Source organism: Hippocampus bargibanti, linkage group LG19 (genome assembly GCF_051943395.1).
Source record: "Hippocampus bargibanti isolate YZ-2025 linkage group LG19, ASM5194339v1, whole genome shotgun sequence".
In the NCBI taxonomy this organism is placed as follows: Eukaryota; Metazoa; Chordata; class Actinopteri; order Syngnathiformes; family Syngnathidae; genus Hippocampus; species Hippocampus bargibanti.
Window position 1 is genome coordinate 1,409,868 of NC_142752.1, and position 6,020 is coordinate 1,415,887.

General features: G+C 39.7%; 1 protein-coding gene across 1 annotated transcript in view; it reads right to left on the reverse strand.

Moving 5' to 3' along the window:
• The window catches only part of LOC148883496 (serine/threonine-protein kinase pdik1l-B), a 32,756-nt gene that overhangs the window by 10,875 nt on the left and 15,861 nt on the right, over positions 1 to 6,020 (reverse strand). The window lies entirely within an intron of this gene.

The window sequence follows — 6,020 nt, forward strand, 5'->3', positions numbered from 1 at the left end:
TTTTTTTCGAATCAGAAAGCCTTTAATAGTCTCACAATGGGGACATTTGCAATTTAAAGCAGCAAAATTGAAAGGTGTGAATTATAAAATGAATTATTAATGTAAAAAAAATCATGCAATATATAATTTCTTAAAAATTATATGGCTTTATTTATATTCTTCTGAACATACTCAACATACAGTGGCTGCCTTTCCATCAGCTCCTGTATTTTGTTTTTCTATTTCTTTCTTTCCTCTTCCTTTTATAACTTTGCTGCTGTGTTACTTCCGAGTAGAGTGAAGGCTGGCGCAAATGGCTGCCACTGCTCACCCGCACAAAAAAATAATCTCGTGACTGTAAAGTGTCCTTGAGAGTTTTGAAAGGCGCTTAGAAATTAAATGTATTATTATTATTATTATTATTATTATTACTCATCCAGTTATGAATATGATTCAAATAGTTCTGAAGAGGAAAGCATAAATGTTTGCAATCGATTAAAGAAGTCCCTCCGTATTATTATTCTTATTATTATTAACATGGAGTGATACAAATAATAAAATTGATTAAATTTGATCAAACTCTATTTGTTTCACAGTGGATAAATTTACATTTTACAGCAGCAAAAACAAAATGGAGGAGCTGCTGTAAAGGCAGCCACTCTTTTGGCGCCATCTTGAAGTTAAATACAAACCAAAGAATAACAAAATAACAAATAATGTGACAACACAAAAGACACAGACAGTGTTTCAATCTGAAGCAAGAAATGTATACAAATTTATTTCTAATAATAATACGAGATTGTGTGAGGGTGTGTGAGGGTATTATTGCCGAGCAAGCACGGCAACTTCACCCCGATATCATCAAGAGGCAACCTGGAAGTTTGTCATCCATTGACAACTACATCATAAAAGTAAATAAAATGGCTTAATTATACAGTATAGTTTATTTCTTTAATTACAATACAATAGCACTTTTATTATACATAAAACAAGGTATAATTTGTATAGTTTTAAGGCTTATTTAGTAGAAAATTATGTTTTATGGGGACTTGGGAACAGATTATTCTCATTTTAATGGTTTCCTATAGGAAATGAATGTTTGGAAGACACACTTTTTTTTTCGTAAGCCGAGGTATCACTATATTGGGAAATTGAAGACAAAAGAAAAGTGTGTGTGTGTGTGTGTGTGTGTGTGTGTGTGTGTGTGTGTGTGTGTGTGTGTGTGTGTGTGTGTATTAGTGATCCATCGCCTCTATCAGCGATGCTAATCATGGCCGGGTCGTCATTACTCGGGCAGGATGAAGTCAGTCACACTTGACTAGTTTTTATCTCGAAGCAAATGTCTTTTATTCTATTATCATACGTCACCGACTTGACAAGATGCATACGGAGGCTAAATACGCACTTTCCACATGGCGAATTTAGTGCGGGGATAGTTTGGGAAGGAAGTAAACAAAGCACCCTGCAGGAATCGAATTTCCAGTAAACTACAGTGATAACTTGGCTTACGAACGTAACTGGTTCCCAGACAGAGTGTGTGAGGCGAAAAGTGTGTATCCCAAAAAATAATTTCCCATAAGAAACCATTAAAATGAGAATAATCCGTTCCCAGGTCCCCATAAAACATAATTTTGTGATTTTCCAAGCCTTTAAACTACACAAAATATACCTTATTTTATGCATATTAAATGTGCTATGGTATTATGATGAAAGAAATAAACTGTACTGTATAATGAAGTCGTTTTATTTACCTTTGTGTTGGTCGTTGATGGCTTGATGGTATGGAGTGGCCGATTTCATCAGCATTAAACAGTTGATTAGGAACGTAGCTTTCTTCTTTCACCATATTGAGGAATGATCCCTTGCAGGTGCTTTCTCTGTGATAATTTTACCTAGTTCCTCATCAATTGTGTTCGGTTTAGCTGGGTTGATAGCTTTTTGCATCAAGTGTATTGATGGCTTGTAAGGGTTGTTTGTGGAGCCTGATTGATGGGAATTTTAACCTTGCAACCAACGCCCCATCACTCATTGTGGCAGCTCCGTGTGTATCCCGAAAAACAGTTTGTGTGCCAAGGTAAAATGTTCATAAACGGAACGTTTGTAAACCGAAAAGTTCGTAAGTCAAGGTGTTCGTAAACCAAGGTATCACTGTAGTCACGAGAAGCTTTGTGAAAAGATCCCGATGGATTGTATTGGAATTTAAACTGTCATTTGTGACTCGCCGTATTTGAGTGGGAGCTTTGTTGGCTAATTAAAGCATCTGCCAATAGGAGGTGCAGCAGTAATTATTTCCTTGATTGAGGTCAACGCCCTCCCGTTTAATCCCGAAAAGGTCTATACCGAGCCCTCCTACGACTCTTCCTCCTCCTACACAGAATGAACATCAATAAACAACCTCCGACGACGCTGTCACACATTTCACAACAGTCATCATATTAACACGAAAATAAGCCCTCAATGGCACCCAAGGGTGCCGGTGTCAATGGCCGTCCTCGTTTCTTGCTATTACATCCCTGATGGGTTAAGTGTTGGGACTGCTGGGATGCATTCTCACTTATTTATATATATTTGCAAATGGCAAGAAGTAAAATCCCCCCCACTAATTCCCCCTTGAGCTGCCAATGAAAAAAAGGTATGTTGAATCATAATAACAATGATGCGCTGTTAGCATTAGCGAGGCAATTTAGCATAGCAGATAGATAGCAAATAGATAGCTAGCTAGGTTGCCAGCATCAACCGGGAATAATTCAAATAGATGAAGTTAGCTAGCTAGCTAATAGATGACTAATATATAGCTAGCTAGCTAGTTAGACAGCTAATAGATAGCAAATAGATAGCAAATAGAGTGCAAATAGATAGCTAGCTGGATAGATAGCAAATAGATAGTCGATAGCTAGTTAGGTGACCCTGGTGAGTCGATAGAAAGCTAGCTATCTAGCCAATAGGTAGCTAATAGCTAGCCAGCTAGATAGCTAGCTAGCCAGCTACATAACTATATAGCTAATAGATAGCTAGCAAGATAGCTAGCCAGGGAGCTAGACAGCACATAGATAGCAAATAGACAGATTCGGTTGGCTGTGGTCACGTAAAAATAGAAACAGAATAATGAATAAATAACGATGTATCTCGTCATGTTTTCACTAGCGTTCATTCATCGGTTTTTAAACATCATCAAAATGATTTAACAAAAAAAGGTCCCATTATATCTATTTGCGAGCAGTTCCGAAACAATACGTTTCTAAACCAGAGCTGCCGTGCTATGCTAATTAGCCACGCGGATTAGAAACCCTCGCAGCCTTGAATAGAAATGTGTAATTGCTTTGCAGGCGGCCATGTTTACCGCATTAAAGCGCTAAAAAGTAACGCGGGGAAAATAAGACGATGATGTGCTCATGTTTTGCGATTAACTCAGTGAACGCTGGCGCGTGTGGCTGCCGCTGCTCACCCGCATAAAAAATATCCTGGGACTGTAAAGTGTCCTTGAGCGTTTTGAAAGGTGCTTATCAATGAAATGTATTATTATTATTATTATTATTGCTGTTCCCGAATTTATTGGGGAATTGAAAAGAGGACGTAGCGCTAGCCAAAACATTGCTTCATGTCACAAAGAGGGTACAGCAAGTGCTGAAGAATGAATGACTCTGTGTCTTTGTGTTGTCATATTATTTGCTTTTTATTGTTTTGTTTCTTGTTTTACTTCAAGATGGCGCCGCGAGAGTGGCTGCCTTTCCGGCTGATTTTCTTTTCTACTTCTTTCTTTCCTTTCCTCTTCCTTTCATAACTTTGCTGCTGTGAAATGTAAATATCTCCACTGCGAGACGAATAACGGTACATCCAATCCAATCCTAGCTTTCTATCTATTTGTCTTACTATTCTATATACGAGTAACTTCCAGGTTGAGTGAACGCTGGCGCGTGTAGCTGCTTAGAAATGAAATGGATTATTTTTACTATAAATAATATGTTCCTCTCTATCAATATTAGTCGCCATTGTGTCAATGAGATAACGACAACAACACCGCAACGGCGGTAACAAAAAACCCTCACACACATTTATACCACCCAAAAAAAAAACATTTTACCGGATCATCATTGCCGAAAGGCGAGACTGAGCGGGTCTCAGCGCGGCACGTGGCCAACCGCGGTTTCACTCGAAGCGTTGTCAAGCTCATCACCGTCTTGGCCACCGAAAGGAAGCGATGGAGTGGTCGGGTTCGCGGACGGCGGTCATATCAATGACAGGCAGACCTCCGAACGGTCCACTCGCTCTTCTGTGCGCCTTATCTGAAGGCTCGCGTCTATATAAAAGCCATTCGGCACGTCACTATCAAGCTCCAACAGGTACACGAGAGAGCATTCACACGCTTACAGGACACAAAAACGTCAGCTGGAGTTAAAAATGGACTTGACGTTTGGTGCTTCGGGTGACACGATTCAAGTCATTTTTGCGGAAAAGTTTTGATGAAAATTTTTTTTACTGTACAGTGACACCTCAGCTTACGAACTTAATCGGTTCCTAGAAAGTGTGTGTAAGGTGAAAAGTTAGTCTGCCAAACATTTATTTCCCATAAGAAACCATTAAAATGAGAATAATCCGTTCCTAGGTCCCCATAAAACATAAATTTCTACTAAATAAGTTTTAAAGGACAACCAACGCCTCCGGAGAAATTGTGTCCATAATTTGTAAAATCAATTCAAATGACTTCTACTGAGCGTATTTTACTAAGATTCCACCGCATTTAGCAATATTTTACGTTTTAAGACTCGCGCTGAATATTCAGGGAGTCTTGTTTTTGAGTTGGTGACCAAGAAAGCCACACGTAATGCATTTTGGGTATTTTGTTTGGTCTGAAAATATCGTGTTGATCGCGAAAATAGAAGGAAAAAATAAATAATGCGATGGTGAATCGTTGTGTGTTGCACCAAGACTACTATTTGATACTAGTTGACACAAATTCCCAGTAGACAAATCAGCCCATTTCCAACAGAGCTTGGGCGCCATCTTGTGCATTTTCTGGGTGCTACATTACTGCCATTGACGGCTCGAATTGATATGGGAGGACTCCTTTAATCGATTGCAAACATTTATGCTTTCCTCTTCAGAACTTATTTGAATCATATTCATAACTGGATGAGTAACAAGAAAGTATCTTCTCCGAAACTGAAGCGATTGTTTTGATTCTGGAGCAAGGCAGTGTGTGACCTATAGTGATGTCATGAACAAGGGGGCGGGACCTTCTGAAACTGCCCATTTCCGCGGTCATTTTGAAGTAGTTTTGGGACACTTTAAGTCATTTTTATTGGTCTTTTGCATTTGACAAAAAATATCAGCCTTCGTGTTTTGGCTATTTTAGAAGCTATAAAACATTTTTCTGATGTCAGTTAGACAACAAAAAAATGGTGTCGGTTGTCCTTTAAATATGATAAATTCTTATTCTCCATCATTGTTGCTAAATGCTAATCGATGTGTTATAAAATGGCTGCCAGGGCTAAGGTGGCCTAAAAGAGGACGAAAGCACTCCTTCTAACACGATGTACTAGAAGGTAACGAACGTAATGATTCTTAATAGCCTCCCCCCGGAAACTTCTATCGGCAACGTTTCCTAAATGCCCTTCATGAGTCAGCCGCCATTTTCAAAACCCCGGGCAGGCTGCATACACCCTAACCAATTGATCGCGCTCTATTAACTCCCATTCATAAACCAGATACACACACACACACACACACCGTCGATTCATCGGTCACGTTGCGACTGCGGGAGGTAGGGTTGTTGTCCCTCAACCTTGGTGTCTAAGTTCTGGGTTTTACAGACATCTGCATATTTTTACAGTTCCATTAGTTGCTCAATGAAGACGAAATTGATGGCGTAGGCGCCGTTCACGACGTCACCACGGGTGTGTGTATGCATGTGTGTGTGTGTGTGTGTGTGTGTGTGTGTGTGTGTATCCACCCGGTTCATACGTAACAGATTGGGGGAATCACCCCACTCTCACTATGATGATGTTTGAGGGGGATGAGGGGAGTGGGGGCTGTGTTGGTGC